Raw genomic sequence first — 12385 nt, 5'->3', positions numbered from 1 at the left:
ATTGTCTTCTACTGAAATGATTCAGAATTATATCTTATTCGACAGAGATCGACTTGTTAGGCATCATAATTAGTTTTGTTTTGTGTCAGATATGTCCAGAATGTTTGATTAGTTTTTGTATATCAGGGACACAAGAATGTCATATGTTCTAAATTACAAGAACGTTGGCACTGAATATCTACACAGAAGAATGAACAAAGTACAGAAATGTCCTCTTACTGTTTTATTATGCTAATTGTATCAACAACATATTGATAAGTATCACATGAAATTACATCTTGTTTGAAAATATAAGCATTAAGAGGTCTTACGCAACATCAATCAATTTCTTTGAACGCTTAATACAGTACCGTTTTGATCATATTAACATGGCAACTAAATGTTATCATTCTTGAAACAAGAGAAATGTGTTCTTTGAATGTAAGGTTTGTAACTATGATAATATACAATTTCTACAATTTTCTTTATTTTCAGAATTGCGTAAGCCCCTAATATAGACTCTGTGCACAAAAATGTGCGTTTCTTAATTATTGCTCAAATTGATGCTGACCGTAAAAATACTTACCCTCTAATTTAGGAAAACCAATTATTTTTTAATTCAAAGCAAGTATTTCAATGCACTGGTAGGAGTGTCTATTTTTATGCAAAAAGAATGTCTGTCATTAGATAATGTAAACCACTTTCTAGTGTTTTTTTCTGTTAAAGTATTGTTTACATTCATACGTGAAATCTTAATCCATTAAAACTATTCAGATTTGCACAAAGTCATTATTTCTAGTCATATTATTTTGTGGTAAGTTTAATTTATATAATGTGTGCATATGTAAATATGAATCTATTTGTTGTTCATGCTCTATCAATGATATTCATTGCTGAAGCCCATATGGGTTAAGTTAAAAAATAAAAACTGAAACTGAAAAACTAAGTTGAAGCCTAATGTATTAAAATTGAAATACAAAAAAGTGAAGCCTAAGTTTAATATACTAAATTTAAAAGACAAACATGAAACGGAATACTGCAACTAAGCTTTAATACATTTAAAATGAAAAATAAAAACTGAATCTTAAAACTGAAACTGGGGCTTCATATATTAAGATTGTCATAGACATAGAGTAATCAGACACATTTTGAGGAATAAGCGCACGTTTCTTCGCAATACTATTGCCAACAAAACAAACAAGAGTTAGATTTTAACTGTTTTGCAAAACAATGAATGACGATTAGGTTTCACATTGTTGTCTCTTACATATTTAATACTTTCGGACTGTATTTGTTTGTACATAGAAATCTAAAACGGTATGAACTAATACGCTTCTTGCAAACTTCCATAATATCTTAGCTTTTTTGTCTAAAGTGACGTTACAGATGGTATAACTATGAATTTTGACTGACGATGATTGATTAATACAGTAACACCGATGTATCACTTATTCCTTTTTCCGTGAGGTTACTGTTATATATAGGTTTTCCTATGTACAAAGTCCTTTCTAGAAACATATTGTACATATTAAGTTTACAATAAATACGACGAATGAACTGAATGCTGTGTGACTCATTCGACTTTTAAATATCCTGTGTCTCTAGGTTGGTGGCTATGAGCTCTGAACCATAATTAACTGGCCATCACATTATCTTAAATAACAGTCATGGTCTGAAACAATTATAGTTCACCAATTCATTTTATTAACACTGAAGCAATATTGTCTATGTGATGTCATCATGAGAAATAAGTAAATATTATTATACCGTCCTGATGTGCCTCATGGTGACATTGGCATACTAAGACAGGAATTGGTCCGAGGCAGATACCTGTTTAGTAGGCCAATACCACACAAAAGCAAACCAGTAGTATAAGCCTTTATTGCAAAGAATGTATGATTAAAGGATGTCCTTCAGCGTCATATAACGGTCATTTAATGCGTGGGAACGACACATATGGGGTAACTTAAACGTCATTTCCTTCTAAGCATTTTAGAATTATGGAATTTACATTTATGCGGCGGCCGTTTTAAACACACATGTGTATATGTGTAGTTACGTTAATATACTTGTAAAACATAATCTTGTTACTAGAAATATTATATCTGAATAATCTGCATGACAGGAAGTGTCAGATATTGCCGAAAGTGCACATATTATCCAAATAAAGCACACCAGGTTACATGATATCAATATAAGTTCGAAGCTGTTCGTATACTTTAAAATGAAGCTTATCACTGTATACGTAAAACATGCAATAAATCAGCATAATGCATATATCTTTAAGTATTGCATAAAGTATAGGGAAACTTCGTATACCGACTAAACAATGGTAAGATAAATCCATAGTATTGAAATAAGCAAATGATGTATGCAATCATATTTCAAATCTTGATTAAAATTTAGATTATATGATAAATTGGTATATTAGAAGAAATAATTACATCCGATAATCAGACCTATTTAGAAAGGTATTAGTGGGTATTACTACATGGGCAGGACCCAGTATTAAGTGAGATCTAAATCAAAGACTTTTCTGAAAATATGTGTCTGTAGAGACGATTTCTCAGTCATGCTGTGAGAGCAATAATGCACTGATAACTATATCGGTTTCAAGTAGAATATTTGTTGCACATTTTGTGAGATTTAATCTGTTGCTACAGTATCTGTAAATTGTTGTATCATTCGATCTGTTATACCGTACTACTAAAACTACCATAGTCTGCAAGGCAGTTCAGAGTGTGATACTTTAAATTCTATTTTTTTTGTCGAAACGCAAAAATATATATCAAATTTCAGTGTGAAGTAAGTAACGTCAAAATACAAATCTTGCAAATACCACCCAGTACCTTTTAGCCAATCTGATTACGGTTGCAACTTCTTTAGTGTTACGCACACGGTCAGTCCCTGTGGTAGCTAAGTGTAACAGATATGGTCTTGAATGTTCGGATTGAAAGAATTTGTTATTTCTACAGAATTGCAGAGTCAAAGCATTGATTAGTAGGTACAAATTAACTATACACTTTAGTATACTGCTTTCCTATCGTATTATCGCAATGTTTCCTCAACCTAAAAACGAAATTACGATTCACGGCCGTACGTTTGTTATATCGCCCTTTAACGGTAATACGATGCCAAAAAACGCAAATACATGATACAGAATGCGATTAATAATATAAAGTTCAGTACTCTGAGTCGAATATCTTTTTATACTATCAATACTGAAATACACATTTGCACGCCTTAATGTTAGAAGGAACAACTTTGCAACTAAGATTGTATTTTCGTACGAATGTCATTGTCTTTTTATTCTGTTGGTGAATGATCAATTTAAGGATTTTTTTTCCGGAGCTGACTGTAGCAAACACCAAATTTTCATTTCAGTTTTTTAAAACAAGTTGTTGTTTCTAATATGGCGACGCAGATATCATAATGTCACAGCCGTCATCTAACCATTTAAACATATGTGTCTTGCTTATCATATGACGGTAAAAGTACGCACGACTATTTAGCAAAAATTGTTAAGTATGTTGAAAGCATTAGAACAATCACACATACTGACTAAAAATTTCGAGCAAACCAAACTGCAATAAAATGCGGGCTTCGATAATTTTCTTGATATTCATGGTTACAGTTTAATGCCTTTGGAACACATTGTTAAGTTTTGATTTTACTTTAATTCTGTTTTTTATAATTGTTTTTGGCTGCAATTATTACCGGCCCGTTTCTCATTCTTTAAATTTAAAATATAAATTAGTCCATAAAACTGTCATATTAAATTTATCATGTTTGATACCCGTGTTGATACGCAAACATAAATATCATAACATTCCGTCGTTAACAACCTGCTAAACAGTAGACAGGTTTAATAACCACAAAGGTTGCAGTAGCTGTCGCACGAAAAATTTGAAAAGAAAAATATTTCAAAAACCTAAAGCATTGCTAATTTTGGAACTTATTTAATCATTTAAGAAATAGCGTAGTGATTAAAAAAAAACTAATTACATACAAACATTCTAACTTCTGAAATTTTGTTAGCAACGAACACCAAAAAGAATCTACAACTGACCAAACAAAAAAACCCCACAAGGAAATTCCCTCAAACGTTATTAATTTCACTGATATCTTTTGAGTTGCATGACGTCATCCAGTCCTTGCGTAGCAATGTACAAGGTTACGTTTTTCAACACTGTTAATAATACTAGTATAGTCTGTTAAATTGAACTAGACAAAAATTCGATGTGATTTTCTGTGAACCGTTTAAGTGTTCTATTCTTACAGAAACATAAAATAACTTGTTATGCTTCCTGGGATACTAAATGTTGCTTTACACAGTCATGAATCAAGACCAACCTGAACCTTCCGCACACGTCTGTTATTATCCAACTTAGCTACACTTGCTCATACGCCAAATTAAATTGAGAACGTTACTTATTCGAGATACAAACCCTTATGCGTACTTTCAGAATCTGCTGTTACTAACCGGATTTTTTTTATTTGATACATTTACTTTTTCGATACCTTGATAATCATATGTTTTTGAATAAAGTTTTTTATCCTACAGACCACCGATTAAGATATTATAACTTGAAACCTTAATTAGCAATTTAATACTCTATCATCACGTTTAAACGTTAACCAGCTCATAATACGTTTACAATCTGCACTAGACACTTTGTTATCGCATCGCAATGCAGTGTAACAGTATTACAGAGAAACGAACATTACACTCAGTCGTAAAAATCGAAACTAAATGTTTATTAAACCATGATTAATAACTCGATTCTATCATGGATACAGAATTTATAGCAAAAGTCCTTATAAATTGTCAGTAGAGTGCTGGAACAAATCATCAAAAAATCTAATAAAAAAGTGTGTTTACATGAAATTAACGCATTGTAAATCATTTATTACTTATACGAAACAAGGCGTATTAATAAACATGGAAAAAAAAGACGCCTAAAGGGACTCACTTCGACGTTAAACGTTTAAAAATACATTTCAAAACAGTTACAAAGTCCTTTTGCTGCATTTTCAATACGTGGTGTGAAACTTTGTAAACATGGGAGGGACACATTCCATTTGTTATATCTTAAATAGAACGTTCTTTTTGCACACTCCAAATTTGTAATCACTCAGATATATACGCGCACATAAATAAAATTGACATAATGATAATTAACTACGAATAAAATTTAGGTGATAATACTACTGTTTTTGTAAATATTTAATCCTAATAATTTGGGTTTATTTTTTAAACTCGTTTGCGTCCACAGTCCACACTATATGTGGTGTAAACCGTGAATTATGTAAAGGTCAAGTGGTTCATTAAAACTACCTCGGGAGGTGGTTTTAATACCATATTAAAAAGTAATACTACATTTTTTTTACAAGTGTGAACGCAAATGTGATTTATTACTGGTTTTACAATCCCAAATCCACAGATTTACCTTTTGGCGGAAGAATACCGTGTGTTTCTCTTCTGTATCAAAGAATTGATGCTATGACTGGCAAAAGTAACTGGAGTGTTGATGAAACAAAAACATTAAATTGCAATATGGAGTCATGCCGATGCTCAAAATGGACTACAGATGGATGGACAGAAATTCTTAGATGAACACAGAAGTTTAAACATTGATGACTCCTTCTTGTTTCTGTCAGCCTCCTCCTTTGTAACCTTTTTTGCTTATTGCAAAATATTTGTTTACTTGTAACATTGCAGGTATATATTTAAACCGCATTTCTTTGCCTAGTGTGGAAGCAAACTGGATTATATTTTGATGGGTTTTTAAATGTCAAATACCAATTATAGCCAATTAGCGCCTGATAAAAATAAAACCAATCTGCTAGTATTGTGCTTTTTAATTGACCTGTCAAAACATGATCCCGGCTTTCATGTTAATCTTATATAGGCTCAAACAGAATATAATAAAAGCCGGGTCCATATTTTGACAGGTCAAATAAATTGGACAATATGAACACGGTATTAATGAATGATCGAGTAAATAATTACCAACTGGTCATGAATTCGGGCATACTCATCGGCTATTCGACTGCCAAAAGACATGCGGATGGATTGAATGGTCGACTGAATGTTGCGTTTCATTATTTGTTATGTATATTCATTTATACCTATTATCATTACCGCAGTAAATAATACACAATTTGCACATTTATTCGGGAAAAAAATAGAGCGAAAAAAAAAAACGAAACACTAAAAATTGGACGGCTATAGTTAAAATTCGGACACTAAGCTGTGTACGAACTTTTTCGAATTTTATATTAGCAAACGAAATATACAACAATGGAATGATATATAAAGATAACTATGTCAAAACATACATTAATCTAGGTTATATGCTTATGAAAGAAATTTAATATACAATTTAGCTGCTTCGGGTCCTTTTTGATACAGTTTCTAGTTTTTCACTCCGTTATAGACCTATTTCCAAAAAGACATTTATGAATATGCTTTAAGAAAACGAAAAAGAAAAAAGGGTGTTGATAAGTTTGCAGTGGAATACAAGTCAACTGAAGATAACCTTCATATTGCCGCATTTCAGAAAGCGATCCGCAGAATAAACACCGTACTTTCGTTTTTGGGGTAATAAACAATTAAAAAGAAAAAAAAAACAATAATGAAAGGTATCCTTTTTTTTTTTGTTCCCGGGATTACGCGCAAATGCGCTAAAATGAAAAAAAAACTCTATTTATTAGAGATCTTTACGACTACGCTACACTGCGGAAGCATATTTTTGACCGAATTACTGCTGTATAACATCAAAAAACCAGCAAAATGACCTATGCGAGGGAGCAGTTATTGTGTGACTATGTGAGTGAGGGACTGCGGACAAAGCAGACTTCTTTTCATTTGAAATTTATCAATTATGACACCATGACTGTGCCTAATCATTTTTATTCTTTTTGTGTGCTCATTAGAATATAAAAGTATATTTCCCCCTCTTTGATTTATTATATTAGAAAAGTATCCAAGAGTGACTGTTCTACTTTTGAAAGTTGTATAATTATGATACATATATGCATATGCGTATATGATATGATAAAATCATGTAAAATCGACTCCGAGCAAAAATGCAAAATGAAATTGTCCTAACTTAAGTGTAGATAAAAAGTATTACTTTTATTTATTTAAACTTCGTAGGCTAACTGATCGCCTTAATTTTATCACGGTATTACAATTCCTCGAATGTAATGCATTCATATAGACCTGTAAATTACCACTTACAACATTGGTTTTTATGAAAAACTAAACGGGAAACAGAACATTTGATTAGTTCATAGATCTGTAGGTCTGTAGGAATATGTAATATAAATTCGTTGAGAAAGTAATTTAAAAATACTTCCATTTTCGTGGCACATCAAATAAAATGTCGCTTGCCATGCAATTTTCTCTTTCTTTATAGGTCCAGTACATTTTCTTACAGAACATTATTTTTTTTTGGACTGGACCTTAGATTTAAATGTAAAAGTGATTTGTTCAAATTATCATAGATGAGACGTTCATACTTTAAGTTTACTGCTAGGCACAATGTTCAGAATAAATTATTTCGAAGATACTGAAAATATAGAAGAAAGATAATAAAGATCTATAATATGCGTCACAAATTTGTAAAATGAACCAAATACTTTAAAGTGATTTAATGGAAATCGAGCTAATAAATTTATCAAAAACGTTGCGTTTTTATGTACAGCAAAGTGAAATTATACGACGTAACGTTATGCAATCTAATATTTGCAGCTTTACTGTAAACGATGTAATTTTTTCACATAATGATGGTTCATGAAAGTTTTATACTAACAAGATAAGTCAAATATCTTTAGAAAGTTCATACAATGCACTTTTAGCCATCTATAAAGATCAATGCCAACTTTCAATAATAACTCGCATAAAATGGGGAAACTAACTTTTGAAATGGACTTTTTTGACGTAACATTTTCAGTATGTAATTTTTTAAAATATAACGTAGTCGTTTAATACTTGTTAATGATTATTGATTTAAACATGTACATAATTGTTAATGTATGCATTTTATGATAGTACAAGTTTTGGTATTTTTTCCGATAAATTATTACGGTATAATTGAATAAATACGCACCAGGATGACGAGCGTAACGCTTGTAGGAAAAGCCGTCAAGGTTTTGTTAAAGCGAATAAATACGGAAATGACGTGAAATAAACACATTGAATGATGCGCGGCAAAATTCAATGTCGTCTGCTGGTTATTTTGTCCAGATATCTTTAAAATTGACAGATTTATCGTCAAAAAACCGACTGCCGTACTAACATCCTGTTACGCGTAACGTTACATTTTTCGTCATTTTTGTTGATAATAATTCGAATTTTTATGTATTTTACGATTATAAATTCTCTAAAAATTAAACGGGGAAAATTGTAATTTAAATCTTTTAATCACTGTAGTAAAAACATACACGGACGTCAGTTACTCATAATTTAAATAGCTGCATACACATCAACATGTACTCGAAATCGTCTATGTGTAAAATAGCGTGCGACGTACGATGATTTTGTTTCTTTGTGGTAAAACATGTACAATGTAATAAATACGAGTATATTTAGAAAACCATTTGGCATTAAGATCGTATTGAAGGCATTAGAAACAATTCTCTAGCACATTCTGACTGTAAAAAATGTATCGAGCAAACCAAACCTGTCAATTTATAATGGTTTAACTGATTTTGCGCGGGGTTTCTGCTTCGTATGATATTTGTTCTTGTTTTCCATGGTTTAGGTCAGTTAGATTAACTCAACAGCACTTTAGGACGAACCAATTCATTATCTTTCCGGTAAATAGAAACCGTTTTGAGTTTTTACTTTAATTCTGATTTTTTTTTTTATAATTGGTTCTTTGGCGCTGCAATTATTACACTTGGTTGCAGTTTATGCTTCTATGGATCTTCATAGATTTCAATGACACTTATAAAATTTCAAGTTCCCATAAAACTTGTCATTTGTCTTATTACCAATTTTAATGTATTTTGATATCCTGACGGAATATTGTAACGCTTTGAACGAAGTAGATGATTATTATAGAGACATTTCTGTTACTACTGCTAAACGATGTAGAACATTTTAACTAATAACACAGAAGGTTTGATGTAAATGTAGCAATATGAAACATGTATTTTGAATTGAAAGTATTGTCAAGAAAATATCATAGTTAAGGACTCATTGCTAAATTTTTGGGGGCCATCTTTCGATCCTATCAAATCTAATTTTGAGAAATATGTCGTAAGTGAAATTAAAAACATCTGTAGTAACTAATTACATAATGCAGACATTGCTAACTTACTGAAATTCTAGCATAGCAACGAAAATACATCAAAGGAACGACAACTGACAAAACGTCAATAAACACAGGGAAATTCCATCATAAACATGTTGATTAATTTCACTGATATCTTGTTGAAGTTGGTACATGTACTTGTTAGTCCTTGCGATAGCAAATTACAGGCTTCGGTATTTTGCAACATGTTTGCAGAGATAGATGAATGAGTGATAGGTGTTAATTAACTAGGACATACAAGCGATTTGGATGTTATCTGTTGAAGTGTTGAAGTGTTGGCTAATTTAACACATGACAGATGAATGAATAAAATATGTATTTGTGTATTCTTTTGGCGATACTAAATGATTTGTTTACACACTTTCTGTACATAGTGTATAATCGTATTAAGATTTCAAACTGGTTTTAATTCCTTGCATTACGCACTCGTCTGTTAATTATCAAACGTTAGCTACACTTGCGTCATTCCGCAAAATTATATATGAGACGCATTTACTCTATTTTCTGAGATACAAACCCATTATTCGTTACTTTCAGAATACTGACTTTTACACTATCCGGATTTTTTTTATAAACTTATTGATACATTTGTACCTTTCTTCGATACCTTTGATCAACATATGTTTTTGAATAATATGTTTTTTTTTTCCTACAGACCGACCGTATCTAAAGATATTAAAACTTGAAACCTTAATACAATTTCAACTACTCTATCATTCTACGTTTAAACGGTTAACCTGTTAACATATTAAACGTTTACAACTCTGCACTAGACACTTTGCTCTGATCGCAGTGCGCAATGCAGTGTTAACAAAAGTGTATTTTACAGAGAAAACGAACATTACGACTCAGTCGGATGAAAAACTATCGAATACTAAATGTTTATCTTTAAACCCATTGATTACATATACCTCGTATTCTATCATGGGCATACAGATGATTTTTATAGCAAAAGTCCTTTGATAAATTTTTGTCTAGGTTAAGAAGTAGGCCTTGAGAAACAAAATCAAACAACACCAAATCATAGAAAGAAAGTGTTGTTTGACATGAAAATTGAACAGCATGTAAATCATCTATATTACTTTACGAAACAAGTGTCAGTATACTGATATAAACATTGAATTCCGTAAAAAGACTGCCTAAAGGGACTCCACTTCCGGACAGTTAAACGCCTTTAAAAACTCACCATTTTCAAAGAACTGTTACACAAGTTCGTTTTGCTGCATTTGCAATAGCGTGCGAGTGGTGAAATTTCGTATAACATGGTGGAACACAGTTTTCAGCAATTGTTTATCTTAAAATAGACACCGGTTTCTTTTTGCCACGCCGATATTTGGCAAATTCAGCCCATATTTATACGCGCTTTACATAAATGAAAATTGCATTAAATTGTTACATTAACCCACCTATTTTAACGTTAGTATGTTTTGATATAATATCATTACTAGTTTTTTTGTAAATAAGTACGAGAAAATTGAATTTGCCATGGCAAAACCGATTTTGCCATGACAAAACGGCCTTTTGCCATGGCAAAAATTCTACATTTTGCCATGGCCATTTTTTTTTCTTCAAAAAATGATTTTAACTATTTCCAAACGTATGTAAAGGTAAAAATATGATGTTCCATATAAATTTCTTAGTTTTTTAATTTTGCCATGGCAAAGATAAACAATTGCTGAAAACAGTGTTCCACCTTGTTATGTGAAATTTCACCATTCGCACGCTATTGCAAATGCATCAAAACGAACATGTGTAACAGTTCTTTGAAAATGGTGAGTTTTTAAAGGCGTTTGACTGTCCGGAAGTGGGGCCCATATAGGCGGTCATTTTCTGGAATTCAATGTTTATATCAGTATACTGACACTTGTTTCGTAAAGTAATATATATATTTTACATGCTTTTCAATTTTCATGCAAAACAACTCTTTCTTTCTATGATTTGGTGTTTGATTTTTGTTTCTCAAGGCCTAATTCTAAACCTTAATATCAAGCAGATTAACAGACAAAGTATAATTATGCTAATTGCTGTTGAGCGGCCAAACCAAGCAAACTAAAATGCTAGTACATTATTTTGTGTATCAGTGCTTTACACCAGACACGTCGATGAACCCGGTTGTCTATTCGCAGAAATGGAGATATTTAAGCTAAGTCAGTCGGACAAAAAGTTTGTCTTTGTGAGCAGATCGTTTTTTTGTGTACTGGTATAGGATGAATTTGGCACCCTGTGTAGCAACCTTTGTATGTGAAGCACGTTCGAACGTTTTCATCATAAAAATGATGCAATATGAATATAAATAACTTATTGCAATATTTCGAAATTACCTGGCCAAACATCATCATAGTAGCAAATATCGTTATCAAAATTGTCTTTTAACGACATTTTTTAGAATAATGTAATGTACAATAATAAAATGATATTATCTTATTTTAAATGGAAAATCAATGAAAACAGTAAGTTTAAAAATACTCGGCAGAACAGCACTCAATTAAAGAAGCAGCAGTTATAATTGCGTTCGTTTGAATGAATAAATAACTGATGCTAGATAACATAGGACGACCCAATAAAAATCATCCATATTCTTCAGATAATTCTAATAAATCTAGTGGAAAAATCCAAGCAGCTTTCCGACTGAATCATGAGAGAGAAACACACTGAGCGGCTGCTGGCCAATTGCCATTTAATTACGCGGAGCGTCATTTTCTTTGAAAATGTGAGAAATGTGATACTCATGAAAATTATATCTTGTATAGATAAACATTTACTTTTCTGTACAAGAACTTTCACGTAAGATTATATTATCTACTACTGAAACAGAAGTAATAAAATGATGGAGTTTCATTTGTTCCATGACGATTGTAATGTATGTTTATTTGCAGCAGCGGTATACCATTTTCTTTGTTTGTCCTAAAACAAAAACTAAAACAACGAAGAACTAAGTATAATTCACGCTGTTAAGTAACTTAAATAAAATTGTGTCTATATAATTCTCATAGAAAACGGATGAATTAAGGCTCTAGTCTACAGGGTATACATTACCACCTGTGGTTAAAGTGGTTGGTCTATTGTATCTCTTTGGAATG

The sequence above is a fragment of the Mercenaria mercenaria genome, chromosome 8, assembly GCF_021730395.1.
Source record: "Mercenaria mercenaria strain notata chromosome 8, MADL_Memer_1, whole genome shotgun sequence".
In the NCBI taxonomy this organism is placed as follows: domain Eukaryota; kingdom Metazoa; phylum Mollusca; class Bivalvia; order Venerida; family Veneridae; genus Mercenaria; species Mercenaria mercenaria.
The sequence above is the reverse complement of the archived record's forward strand: the minus strand, read 5'-3'. Positions refer to the sequence as shown.